The 14783-nt window shown below is 31.8% G+C and overlaps 1 protein-coding gene across 1 annotated transcript in view; it reads left to right on the top strand.

The window, feature by feature from the left end:
- The window catches only part of LOC139487555 (cadherin-23-like), a 143135-nt gene that overhangs the window by 20583 nt on the left and 107769 nt on the right, over window positions 1–14783 (top strand). Inside the window, exon 2 of the mRNA XM_071272436.1 lies at window positions 13970–14008. The gene's annotated coding sequence lies outside the window, so the exon portion shown is untranslated. The remainder of the gene's footprint in view (window positions 1–13969; window positions 14009–14783) is intronic.

Below are 14783 nucleotides of genomic sequence, written 5' to 3'. Positions count from 1 at the left end.
CACTCATAAGCTCTAAAGATAATATAAAGAGATATGGAGATAGAGGATCACCTTGTCTAACACCCCGACCAATATTAAAAAATTGAGAGCAATGTCCATTATTTATAATACAGCTCTGAGATTCTGAATATAAGGTCTTGACCCATCTACAGAAAATAGGACCGAATCCTAGAAAAGACAAAGCCAAGTCTATAAATGACCACTCAAGAGTATCAAAAGCTTTCTCAAAGTCTAATAAAAGTAAAAGACCTGGTAGATTATCATCTTCTGCCTTTTCCATAATGTCAAAAATAAGCCTGGTACATTCTCCAATATACCTCCCCTTTATGAAACCTTGCTGTGTTTCACTAATTATATCCCCAAGAAAAGGTTTTATTCTATTTGCTAATGCAGCTGATGCAATTTTTGTATCAACATTTAATAAAGTGATAGGTCTCCAGTTTTTTAATTGAAATTTTGATTTACCCTCTTTTGGAATGCATGTTATTACTCCTTGTTTCTGACTAACCGAAAAAGATCCAGTTTCTAAGCTATAATTAAAAGATTTTATAATAAACTCATGGAGGTCTATCCAAAAAAATTTATAAAATTCTGTTGTAAATCCATCCATCCCTGGAGATTTACCATTTTTCATATTTTTCAATGTTTTTAAGCATTCATTAGTATTCAAATTACCCTCTGCCTGTAACCTCTGTTCATCAGAAAGTTTGCGGATAAAAGGATTATTTTCATCAAAAAATAGATTTTTATGTTCTTGATGAAGAATAGGATTTGTTGAGGAGTAAAGTTTTTCATAAAATGATTTTTGTTCTTCTAAAATTTCACTTTGGTTGAAAATTTCCTCCCCATTATCATTAATTAATTTTGGAATTATCTTTTCATTATAATTTCTTTTTTCAAGATTACAAAAATAGTTAGTACATTTTTCACCTTCTGCTACCCATCTTGCCTTTGCTCTTGCCATAATACCTGTTACTATTTTCTCTCTGTGTTGAACAAGTTCATTTTCTAAAATTTTAATTTCTGAATTTAATAATTCTGAGGGGTCTATTTCATAATTTTCAAGTAATTTAGCTAGCTTGAGTTCTAAATCATTTTCAGTTTTTGTGTTTTTCTTTTTTATATAACTGGCATATGATATTGTTTTCCCTCTTATCATACATTTTAAGAGTTCCCAAAACATGTGTGGGTTTACTGATAATTCTGTTTCTAGGTCATTCCCAGGCAGAGAGTATTGATTTATAGTTTCCCTAATGCAATTTTTTATTTCAGTTACATATACCATATCATGTAGTAAGCTATTATTAAACTTCCATGTGCCTTTACCTTTAATTTGATTGTAAAACTGTAAGGTAAGGTACACTGGAGAATGATCAGACCTGTAACTTATATCCATGTCTACATTTTTTACAAATGGTTCAAGATCAGATGAAATCAAAAAGTAATCCAAACGGCTTTGCTTAAGCCCAGGACCACGCCATGTAAATCTTTTTGTATCTGGATTTAATGCTCGCCATATATCAACAAGGTCCAGGGACTCTATCATATCTAAAATTTTATCATGTGCTCTTATATTGTTTTTAGCACTATAATGTGAGGTGTCCTTATCAAAGTCTTGCACCACATTCCAGTCTCCAGCCATAATTATGGAGCTATTTTTTATACCAGATACTAGACCTTTTATATTTTCAAAAAAAGCTGGAGAGTCCCCATTGGGACCATATATTGCAACAAGAGAAAGTCGATAATCTTGAATGGTCATATCTAGAATGATAAAATTGCCTTCCTGATCCTTTTTTTCTTGGTGAATAGTAAATGTAAAACTATTTTTTATTAGAATTGCTACCCCTCTTGAGCGGCTGGAACCAGAGCTAAAGAATGCCTTATACCCCCACTCATGTGCCCACTGCTTTTCTTTTTCTTTAGTACAATGTGTATCTGTTAATATAATTATATCATATCTTTTCCTATATCTTGAAAAAAAATCTCTTCTCTTCACCTCCTCTGACAGACCCCTACAGTTAAGAGATCCTATTTTCAAACTAGTCATTTATCAAACAGTTCAATAGGTGTGATATGTAACTCTATCCAACAGTCAAATGTTTTAAGTATACTATGATGGTATGTCATTCCTGATTTTTTAACATACTGACAAATAAAAAGTATCATACATTTAGACATCTGTAAAAAATATATAAAGTAAATAAGATCACAATAAGCTTGGTAGCAATTCAGGGTTTTCAAAATAATAACTCCCCACCCTTTTGAATTCCCTCCCTTTTTTCTCCCCCCCTTCCGGGTCATTATAAATAGTAACCAAATTTGCAAGACCATGAATAAGTTGTTCAAATTCATTAAGTAATAGTTATGGTCCTGGTATAGTAAGAATTTTGATAACAGATCTGCAGGTTAATCATTTTCTCCTCATAAACTGTAGAAAACTATATAGCCAAAATTAATTAAACATATATACAATTCCCCTAAATCCCTAATATTGTTGGTATAACAAAACACAAAATTCACTTTATAATGAATGTGCAAATTTTACAAGCCCCTTAAGCATTTGTTAAGGCCATGATTTAACAACTTTTAAACTAAACAGTGAATACATGTAAAATATGGACAATACACACATGTAAACAGAACTTTACTACTACTCGTCATGCATGAGCAACAAACAGTTAAATAAATCATAAGCATAACATGCAGCAAGCAAATAAACATATCAAGCAACATGCTATCACAAAAACAAAGCTTAAACTAAAGCAGCAGAAGCAGAATGCAGTAAACAGATCAGCATTTTGTCAACATGAAAACACAAGATAAATAATGCATTTAAGCATCAAAAGCAGTCAGCATGCTCAACTTTGGTCTAAGCTGCCATTCAATGTAGGAGTTGATTTTGAGAAAGTTCTAAATGTTTCTAGTTACTTAAAACTATATATTATGGTTTTGCAGCTCACTCCAAAATTGGTAGCATAATGCGTAAATAAACGGAGACCATACCTTGTTACCTAGATTAAGTTTTATCCGTAATCTGATTGTATCTAAAACAAATAGATATTTATCTGTTTATTATAGTATTGAACAAATCATATAAATATAATTAACACTTATTGTATGAATTCGGGATCTGAAATTTGAAAAAATAAATAAATCAAAAGATGCATGTGTAGGACTTAGGTGGAAGGGTAAACCCTGTTCTTATTGTTTTTACCTGTAAACAGCACTTATGTGACGAGACTTGTGATTAAATAATAACATGTGTTTATCCACGGAGGCTTCCATTGTGTTGTGTGGTTGTAGCAGAACAAGACTATAGAGAGATTCCGAGTATCCAAATGTTTACATTATGAATACACAAGACTCCGCCTACAGGAATGTGAAATGTACAACTATGCCACACCCACTATTTACGTTAAAAAAAAAGTCAATACTGAGAGGAGAACTCACGATTAACACAAATAGTGTTACATATAATTTTGCCTGGCGCAGTACAAAACTAAATAAAGAGAAAAGGTACATTTAAAAGAAAAATATAAACAAGCTAACAAAAAAAGTAACTAAAGGTGAAAAAAAAAAAAAAAAAAAGTAGCATCATTTTTATTACAATGTTCCAATAAGTCTTGTGAGCGATAATTATTCGATTTTCAAAACGATCTCTATACTAGACGCGTAATGTTTATGATCTTTTCTTTACGAGTTGGACGAAAGGTGGATCTTTCAAGTACACAAGTCTGAATTTTCTTTTTTCCTCATTGGACATCTTGCTTCTCTCTGCCAGGAGTTCACCGCGACGAGCTGCAAGTGAGGGTGGGAGGTCCGGTACCACACTGTATCCGCACCCTCTAGGCAGTTTTGTGGCAGCACTAAGGATATCATCCCTATCTATCAAGTTTGATAGCCTAAGGATTATATTGCGTTTCTTTTCAGGACCATTCGGCAATCTATGTACTGCTGTAAATAGCATACCTTTCACCTGCGGAGCAGTAAACCCAAGCCCCTTTTTGTCATTATGCAACCATATACGGACGATGTTTTCAGTGACCTTAGGGGATTCACCGACTTTCCCCTCAATCCCACGGATAACCAAATTCCATTTTCTTCCCCACACCTCCAATTTCAGACGTTCATTCGCCTCCTCGGCAATGAGTGACTCCAAGTTTGGGATTTTAGAATTGTGAATATCATGGAGCTCACCATTGGCAAACTCGGCCTGGTTTTCAAGAACTTTAACCCTCTCGTCGATCTGTTCTTGTTTTTCTTTTAGTTTCTCCACTTCAGTATTTATATAAATATGTAGTTTCTGGAAACATTTCCCAATGTCGGCAAAATCTTTGCACTCATAATCAGCCATTGTTATTGTTTAAACAGGTAGAGGCGGGAATCGCCGATTAAAGACTGGTTAGTTAAGAAGATAATTGAATGAAAGTCACCTCGTTCAGTGTAAAAAGGAAATCCTATATGAATATTACGCTCTGTGTGTTACTCTGTTTAATTGAAATGTTAAATATAAGGCAGATACAAACAATTTACCAGGAGCAATTTTTCTACACGTCTCACAACATGGCTGTCACCGGAAGTCAATATAAAAACTTAATGCTTTTATGTTAAAATATTTTCATCTTACAAGATCAAAAAGTTTTCAGTCTGAAATCTTTTAACCTGAAAACATAATTTAATTGAAAAATACTATATATATATATGTGATTATGGTGATAATAAGCATATTGTCTGAACACATTGATGAATAAGACCAGAGTTTCTTGCTTCAACATCAGTAATTATAAGTACTTCAAGGCGGAATAAAGAAATTCACGAATGTTTGACATTTTGACTGTAACAGTTTAAAAAAAAGCAAAATGTTATTGAGTATAATCAACTGTTGGACCGGCAGAAATAAAATACTGTTTTTGCCCTGAGATTTTATATGTTGCAATAGGTTTGGCAGTCAACTGCTGATCATATGTTTGTCTTTGATTTGATATTAATTCTGTCTTTAAATATGTAAACATACGGGAGCCATCTGAAGCACGACTCCGGGTGCAGGTTTTTCTCGCTACATTTTTCGCTGCATTGAAGACCCATTGGTGGCTTTCGGCTGTTTTCTGCTCTTTGGTCGGGTTGTTGTCTCTTGACACATTCCCCATTTCCATTCTCAATTTATAAGTTAGCTGACCTCCAGTCATTGGTTAAGGTCGTCGTGTAACGGTGTAGTTTGAGACCCCCCTTTTCCCCCGTGAAAATGTTTTTTATTTTTCTACATTCGAATAACACTACTAGTATTTAAATGATGCAAGGATTGCTTCTTGAATGAAAGATCCGTTTCATAAGTTAAATAGGTTGCACATAATTTCGTCAACTCATTGACTTAGCAATGAAAGTTCCGCTAAAGCATTTCTCATTAACAGAACAAACTTCTGTCAATATCATGCCGGCTACCACAACGCTGCTTTAAATACCTCATTTTAAACCGGTTTTAATTCTGGTTTTTCTGTGCCTCGTCTTTCTGTGAGTTTGGTTTCAATGTTGTGATATGTAGATTATTGTAGATTGTTGAATGTCTTTTTGTTATTTTTTGCCATAGCCTGGTCTGTTTTTGTTCGACTTATGAGTTTGATTACCCTTCATATTTTCTCTCCCTTTTTCACTTGGGCGGTGTAGTTAAATATATCTACAATATAATGCACTTGGTCCAGCTAATAACGAATTGATTAATATGTTACCCAGTATTCACTCTATACTGAAAGATTGATACTAAAATTCCCACGATCACCTGACATCATAAGCCAATTTTACTGGTTGATCACACCTTTCAATATTTCATTCATCTAAAAGCAGATGCAAACCAGCGTGTCATAATCAGGTATATGAAACTGTAAAAATATCATGTGTGTGTGTGAATTGTTAAAATAATTACTTGCTTATTGGACAAACGAATTGGAAATAAAACATTAGTACTGCAAAGATGTTTTGAACATAATTATATAATCTGATATTTTCTTTGTTATATGAAGTTGGTATTTATATCTATCGTGACATGATAACTTGATAAACAGGTAAATATAATCAATTTTAATTAGTTCACAGTGATATATTAATGTGTATGATTCTCTGAATCAAAACTTGAAGTATTGTTATAACAGATACTGATGCCATTGACGGTTATCTATAAAACTTGGGTCATAATTTTTTTGTACTTATTAAAATATTTGACTTTGAATTAGAACTTTCCTTTCGTTCCCTTCTTGTATGAGGGTTAGTCAATACATGATTATGTCATCAACTTTAACGCTTTTAAAATGGTATCTGTAATCTGAAACCAACAACACTACAGCTAGTAGTCATATATTCGTAAAAATAGTTATATATACGTATTTCCCGCTTCATATTATCGTATTCGCTTTTGTAGTTTGCAGTTCAATTAATTTGAACTCTAAAAATCAAGTCTCCAAAGAAATTGGCTTAATACTGTGTGTGGTCAATTGACAAAGTATAGACAGAAGCTAGAAGAAATTATATTGTCTCCTGTATTGGAAAACACGTCTTTGTTTTCATTATTCATAATTTTTTCGCCTTGTTGTTTCGTGTCTTTTCAGCTTCTTTTTGTGAGTGTTTTTTTAAGGCATGATATTGTCTCCTTTATTTCAGCTTATGAGGATTGCCCATTTGATATCACTTTCCTCCTTTTTAATTTGGTAGTGTTTAATGTGCTGGGTGTTTCGCTTTGATCGTCAATAATCGTGAAGATTTTACTATGACAATTGAGATTTATACTTGTTAAAAGATTGTATGATAAAGTTTGCTTCACTATATTATATAATGATATTTTCCCAATTGGTTCGCATGGCGTGAATCTAAATGCAGATAAAATCTTTGAACATGTTAACCCATAATGGGCATTACAAACAGTCGATCTGTAATTTACATTCTATTTAGTTTCCCAACACGATTAGCGTTTCAATGCCTTAAGCACATTATAAACGGTCATCCTGTAATTCATGTGTCGTTATCCTCTAAATAATGAGATAAATAATAACGGAGTAACAACGCAGAATAATCAGGTAGCTTATTGAAGGATGTAGCATTAGTTTGTTTTCCTAGACCATTAATTGTCATTTCCCCTTTTGGCTATGTCATTACGGTCTATAGCCATATAATTGTGTAGTTGGTATCGTCTTAAATATCTTAGAATATTTGGAATATTGTTTTTACAAAAATGTAAAATTTCTCAATGCCATTTCAAAGAAGTTGTCTATAAATATATTACTGCAACGTAATTTTAGCCTCAGAGAGACGTTTAAAGACAGACACAACCAGAAACAGAGTCTAGAAATACAACCACGATACAAGGAAATAACCACATACTGTAAGAAAAATAAATCGCTTGGGCAACAACAGTAACACTAAAAAAAACCCGGATGTGATGGGCAGGGAGGGCATTTAACCAGTGGATAAATCGGATTCGAAGTAGATTTTTTTTTATAAGAAATCATTATTCATTTTGAATTATTGTAGTAGAATTAAAGAAGGGTGTAATGAATAACATTTGCCAAATCTTTCTCAAATAACTTACACCTTTTAATCCTAACCCTAACCCTAACCCTAACCCGGTATTAGAAAGTATGTAATTATGGTTTGGTACCTTTTTGGATTAAAGCCTTTCCTCCTTTCATAAGCTTTTGATTTTCAAATATTATGGCCACGATCATCTCTGAAGAGACATTTATTATCTAATAGCATCTGATGCAGAAAAATTGATACTGTTAATGTTATAAAATAAATGTAATATATCGATACCATGATAATAAATATTACATTTACTTTACTGCGACTGTCATACAATTGAGAGGTTTAGCTGGCTTTAAATCCGGGCTTAATCCACCATTTCCTATATAAGATATTGCCTCTACCAAGTCAGGAATATGACATTTGTTATTCATTCAGTTGATGCGTTGGAGCTTTTGATTCTGCCATTTGATAATGGACTTCCTTTTTGAATTTTATATGAAGTTCAGTATTTTTGTGATATTACTTTTCACTAAAATTAGCAAATACAATTGGATAATTTACTAAAATTTTGCACAAAAACTTTGATTCTAAAAATGACAACTGTTTATAGCTTATTTTATAAATCTTTTATGATAGTAGGCCGTTTATAAAATGTCTAAACTTCTCACATTGAAGTATTGATACGTTTCTATCGGATCTTCGTGTTTTTTGGTTAAACCTGGTCTCCAAATCACTTTGACGACAGAAAGTTCTTAATGCCTGATTTACACCCATATGATAATTGTTTGTAATAGGATATCAGTAATATCCAAACAATGATTCTGTATTAACATGCTGTTCTAATCGGATTAGAACTGTAATAACTCCAGCGCATTATAACCATTTATCCTGTTATTTATATGGCATTACTCTCCAGGAACATGATATCGATATAACTCTAGAGAAATGTTACCAGATATTTTATATGTTGTAATTGGATGCAAAATAGTATCATCCCAAACCAAAAATTCTGTTACCATTAGTTTTATTAAAGGCTCATGTTTAGTAAATACTTAAAAATAATCAACAATAATAATATTAAGAAGATCATGTCGTAGTGTATTCATAATTCAAACCAATTTGCGAAATAAACAAAAAAATAATTAAATATATAGATGATTGATTGTTATGACTATACATTTATAAATGGTTAAAACTTCAACATTAATATCAAAACTAGTTTCAGGTTAGAAATATATATCATTCTGTTTGTTTTTGACAATATGAAAAATGACACTTTGAAAATACATTTGTAAATGAATATTTCTCTTAATCTGTTTGCATAGTAAACAAAGTAATGGACATTTAAATTATTTAATGTAAATGAAATAAATGGTTGATAAATTTCATTTCAAAATAAGATAATATTTACATTGCATAGTTGTGTTATTTCATATATTATATATTTCATATTCCCATGGCGTATAAAATGTCATACAAATAATTTTTACTGACATTACATGTACATTGGATTTGGTGTTACTGATTAATGTTTCGTAGCCTCTGTTCAATTAATTCACAGTTTTGGATCTAGGCTCGGTGTGATGATATATGCTTCATTTCTCACTTAATTTACAAGTACAAAGCAAGGTTTATAAAAGAGATAAGTAAAGGTAAATCAAAACAATTAACCACATTTCTTTAAAGAAACACAACGAATAGACAAACACACAGCAATATGATACACAGACAACTTAAGATCGATCATCCTGAATCCCACCAAATCGCGTTTGCGTTAATGCTTACTTTTATTAAGCATAGGAGGACGATAAATTGGAAAAAGAAAGACAAATTCTGCTTGAATATCGAAAGTTAGATCATTTGCAAGGCTGAAGGCATCTTCAAAAATAGAGTATCAGTCTAATTGATTAGTTATTCTCAGTTTGCCGTTTTTGTTTCGAGATAGATAAACTCACGGGATAAATCTTCCCACATTGTCATCCTTTAATACTTGAGTGATTATTCTGTCACAAAACAAACGACGCAAATAATGAGACTTTGAATGTTCTCTGTCTAGATTCTAGTAAATTATTTCATGCTCCAAGCTAGAATACTGAATACTGGTTTCAAAACATTTTTTGTAAATATACAGTGTTGATTGTCTGTGGGAGACAGCTTTCTTATTGCTGTTTACGGAAGTCATTTCATCATGTAATTTAGTTTTTTTTAAACATTAGAATACAAGTAAACAATTTTTGAACAGAAATCGTATAAACATAGTATGCCGGAATTTTATTCGTAGGTGTAAATAGGTAGCATTTTGTGATGTCAATGTACCACCATGAACCTATAGCTAAAAAACAAGTTTAAGCCACAAGAAAGTGCTTGTATTGCGTTGTCAGTTTATTTTTGATCTATGAGTTTGAATGTCCTTCTGGTATCTTTCGCCCCTCTTTTGAATCAAGTCAAAATATGTCAGGTGTTTTCCATTGGTTTGATATGTTTGAGTTTTTGATTTTGCCATTTAACAAAGAACTTTCCGGTTGGAATTTTTCTTTGAGTTAAGTATTTTTGCTGTTTCATTTTTGTCATAATTGACTCGTTTACCATGCAATGATCATTTCATGGCGTTGTCAGTTTGTTTTAGATTTATGAGTTTGACTGTCCCTTTGGTATCTTTCGTCCCTCTTTCAATATTCTGTGTTAGATCAAGGATTTGTATAGTGAAACTATACAAATCTTTGATTTGACTAGACATGAGCAACATTGTAACTCAAAAAAATGTTTTTCCGATTCAACTGTTGTTTGCAAAAGACCTTGATTGATACTACGGATTAGGTTATACTGCTGTTCAGATCCAAATGGACATTGGATTTCTGAAAATGAGGCTTTTGGGGAGTTTATTCGGTTTGCACGAAATTTGAAGATGAATATGCGTAAGACAAGCATCTTACATATTATTTATATTTGCTGACAAACGCCATCTCACGAACTGTTTTTCCATTCCTTTTATGTTACTACTGTACATACATTTGTTGTGATGAACAATCTTTTATGCGTTACAAGCCAGGTCCATAACATTTTATATCTTTCCAACTCCACGTATACCCGGTATCTTATTTAAGTTGCTTTTTGTTCTTTATTCAAGATTTCGTATCTTCAAAACTCAGTTAGTTTTCCCGTTTAAGTTTCTGAGTATTCTATAACCGTAGCAAATAATAGGTACATAAACTCGTGACATTAGTTAGATTGTTTTAATTTGTTTTAAAAAGAATCAGAGCTCTGATATTGTGGGATACAGATCAGAATAAATTTTAATTTAGAAATACGATTTGTTCTATAGTGAAAATCATATTTATAACTATAGCAATTCCATTCTTGATATCGATAACATTACGGAGTTTCATGACTACAAAGTTATAAACGTATTGGCTTGGGATCTCACCACCTACGACTGTCTACCAGCACTTTAGGTAAACATCAACTTACTAAAACAACCAACGTCATTAATGAACATTTTAATAACAGGTAAAGCATATTTGAATATACCTTTACCTTGAAGACGTTATTACCTTGATAATTGCAATTTGAGGTCTTTGTCAAGTCAGCTTCTATTGATTTTAAACGGTTGCTAGGTAGAAAAAATATATAACAGAATCAGATTCTCCTCAGGTATATACTTTTCCCACATGGGCGTTGTTCGTCAGTGTTGATCAATCAGTTATGGAATTTTAAGGTAAGCTTAGACTTTTATCTTGCATGATATTGTTTTCGTAACTATAATAGATGTTGGAAAATTTGGGTTTCAAATTGAAAGAGGTATTTCGTAGATATTTTCAAAACATGAAATAATCGAACACACAATATAAACGTTATTCCATTTTTGGAATATTAACGACGAGACATTTGTACCCTAAAATTATAACAGTTGTGATAAGTTTGACTATCAATTTCAGTATTCTCCGCTTCTTTTTTTTTGTAGTTATGGTCAACTTGTCCTTGCGAAGCTTTAAATTGGTTTTAAAACTGTTTAACTGTAGTATATTTTACATCAAATATAAATTTTTCAATTCCTCTGCATTACATAGAAAAAAACAAGTAGTACAATCTATACCCAAAAATTCAACCAATACTTTTCTGATTTAATAATACATATGGTAAACCTACTAAGACATTAAATGTATATTTTAAGACAATAGTTGAGTAGTTGAACAAAGAGAAGTTTTATAATGTTCATTTTAAACTACAACATATAACTTTACAGCTGATGATTTTTCCTGTGATGTTTTTCCATTATTGTCTATGTTTGTTGTGTCTACATTTATCTCGGTAGATGCAAAATACTCTTCAAATATATAATTAATTATAAAATTATCGATAATTTCCTTACTTTGAACGGTTAAATGGGCGTTTGAATGGCACTATACCTGTTATGATTGATACAAATTATATTTGATAATTTTTGCAGCTGTTAATTTTTGCTTTTACTAAACACTTTCTTTCCATTTGAAATACATCGTAAATAGCCAAAACGTCATGATTTCTTTGCAAACAAAACACAGATTCTAGAACAGGCAGGTTTTATTACTTTTTGTTATTTCAACAATAAATTTGAAGAAGTGTGTGTGTTTTATGTTTTTGAAAATATAATTAAAACAATACAATTAAAATATAAATCTCTGATTTCAAATATTTGAGTTCTACAAACACGCGATTTCCGAACGATCTGAATTGTTACAAATTGTAACTAATAGTGTACAGACTACCAAACATGACTGATTGCAAGACAAAACCATAAACACCCAGATTGGATATATTATCATGTTTCAATACGTTTTTTGAAAGTTGTGTAACAACATAACAATAGAACAAACTGTCATATTCAGGTTGACATTTCCTGAAAGATAATGCAAAGCCTAATTGCAGCAAATACACAAACCAAACCAATCAGTTCGGGCAGAATCAATTTGCGCCAATTGCAGTTTTGAAAAGGTATTAATTGCGCCACTCTCTTTTATTTTGATGGTATTAATTGCGCCAATAAATGAAATGAAATTGCGCAACATTTACCTGTAAATGTTTTTACTTATATCATACCTGTACATGTTTTACCTATCATACATGTACTATTATTAAAATTTCCACTTAAGATTTAATTGAACACTCATCAAATTTAAGAAAACTCGCCAAAAAATAAATTGTTTAGTAATAGAATATTTCACGAGTCAAGAGTGTCTGATATACAATTCAAGAAAATAGAATCTGATACAGGAAAAACCGGTCATCATTGTTGAAGAACACAAAATTTCGTCAGGCATTTGTACAGAAAACTGGAGAAATAAGGTGGAGATGTAACAATTAAGGAAAACTGGAGAAATAAGGTGGAGATGTACAGTTACGTCGTGTTGTGCTAGGTTATTCACAGATGAATCTTGTACAATTATTTTGATTGGAAAATTAGATTATATGTCATGAAACAAAAGTCCAGAAATAAGAACGTCAAATTTTGAGAACTGTGTGCAAAAGAAAAGCAACCGATATGTTGCCAGAGCGACCTTCAAAAATAAAAAAAATTCAGAGCTCTTCAAAATTGAAAAAGAAAATTTAGAAAAGAAAGATTTAAAATAAGTGCGTCAGTCAATGTGTATGGAGAGAATAAAACTGCATCCGGCTCAACCTAAAAGTCAAGCAGAATTTCACAGAATATTGGATGATATTGGTGTTGTTAAACAAAAATGATGACTTTGTATTGTGTATCGAGCCAGAAAGCGGGATAATTTTATAAGGATCATTGTTTCATTGGCGCAAATGATACCTATAGTTTTGAAAATTAGGTGGCGCAAAAGAAGTATTGGCGCAATTAATTTGTGGCGCAAATGAGTTACTTTTTGGCGCAAAAAGATATCGCCCATCAGTTCACCCCAGCTGATTTAGTACACAGAAGTCAACTTAAGTAGTTTAAAGAAGATTAATTTTCATGTAATTAAATGGGCCAATTAAATCAGGTTGAAAAACAATTATAAATGTAAATGTAATTTTTTGTTAAAATATAGCAAATAATACTACACGTTTTTCAAAGAAACAAAAATATCGCTTAAAATTATTTATTTAACACATGAAATAGCTATTTTTACCCTTTTTTGTAATTTTCTTAGAAAATGATACCAGAATGTTATTCGCATTTAAATTTTCTGCTCTTAAATTGAGCGATTCAGTAACTTACGTTTATGCAATAATTGTAATTTGCATCACAAATAGTATTGTTTATATTGGTGGGGTCTGTTTGTTCACGTCAACTATTTTAATCTTTTATCAAATGCCATTTGTATGAATGTTTATGATACATCCGGAGTCATTTAGGTTTTGTGTAAAATGTTAATCACCCTGAAGTCCATTTTTCTATTTAATATGTTATCGTCTTCAATCACGGAATTTTAGGAGAGCAGTTTGACATATCAAATATTTTCTCATATTACAGGTAGACGGTTATGTTTTACCGCAAAGAATTTCCCACTAGGTAAGTCCTTTTGATTGAATAGTTCTATCACTCAGCGGTCTTTATCTCTGTAAAGACAGGATGCTTCGCCAAAAAAGGTCCAGCAATAAATTGGACCAACAAGGAACATAATGATCTCGTTACCACTGTCCTATTTTTAGCGCGTTCCATTCCGTGATTCATTATAATACAATGCAAAATGTATGATATTTGTAGATTATCGGTGATCATCTCAACGAGATTGCTTTTCTCGCTTGAGCCGGTACGGCGAAAGTGAGAAAAACAATCGAGATGAGATGACCAATGATAATCTGTTTATCGCTATTTTACCTATGACGACGTTGTCAATTTCATGTCATTTTCATTAGCAACGCCACGTGCCTCCTTAGTTTTTAGCGATAATTTTCCATCTCAAGCGAGTAGCATGATATGAAATATCATCGCAAAAAAAGATCAAAGGCAAAATGCACAAAATAGCAATAATACCTAGTAACACCTATAAAATATGCCCATTTTAAATATTTTGGTCAACCTTAAAACCCCTTTGATGTAGATGTAGATGTATCTTTGCGATTAATTTTACCTTATTGCTCTTGTATTGTTCGTTGTCTTTTTCATTACTTTGTTTGGTGTAAATAGTTATCAAAGTTACCAGGATTATGATTTAATACACCATACGCGCGTTTCGTCGACATAAGACTCACCATTAAAATGTAAAAAAAAGTATGATCCATTATTAACAATATATAGACATTGCTTGAAATGATTTTGATGCTTGTGATTAAGTTTTAATCTT

The sequence above is a fragment of the Mytilus edulis genome, chromosome 9 (genome assembly GCF_963676685.1).
Source record: "Mytilus edulis chromosome 9, xbMytEdul2.2, whole genome shotgun sequence".
NCBI lineage: Eukaryota > Metazoa > Mollusca > Bivalvia > Mytilida > Mytilidae > Mytilus > Mytilus edulis.
Note: the sequence above shows the minus strand (reverse complement) of the source record. Positions and strands in the feature narration are given on the sequence as shown.